The sequence below is a fragment of the Penaeus monodon genome, chromosome 23 (assembly GCF_015228065.2).
Source record: "Penaeus monodon isolate SGIC_2016 chromosome 23, NSTDA_Pmon_1, whole genome shotgun sequence".
Taxonomy (NCBI): Eukaryota; Metazoa; Arthropoda; class Malacostraca; order Decapoda; family Penaeidae; genus Penaeus; species Penaeus monodon.
Genome location: NC_051408.1, coordinates 19,123,150 through 19,123,351, shown reverse-complemented (window position 1 = coordinate 19,123,351; position 202 = coordinate 19,123,150). Strand labels below are relative to the sequence as shown.

The 202-nt window shown below is 43.6% G+C and overlaps 1 protein-coding gene across 2 annotated transcripts in view; it reads left to right on the top strand.

Annotated features, from left to right (window-relative positions):
* LOC119587866 (tyrosine-protein kinase Src42A-like) overlaps positions 1-202 on the top strand; it is a gene marked incomplete in the record, with an annotated part of 40,299 nt that overhangs the window by 21,675 nt on the left and 18,422 nt on the right.

Here is a 202-nt window from a genome sequence, read left to right as displayed (position 1 = left end):
TGAAAAAGGGCCCCCCATTGCCCCCCGGGAAAACCAAAAATGAACAAAGAAAACCAAAAACCCCCAAACCCCCAACAAAACAAAAACACCACACCAAGAACAAATCACTGCAAAAAAACCAAAATTTTTGGAACAACATTAAGGGGGCCCCTTTTTTTTTACCCCTTTTTTTTTAATGACCAACACGCCGGGGGGGGCCAAA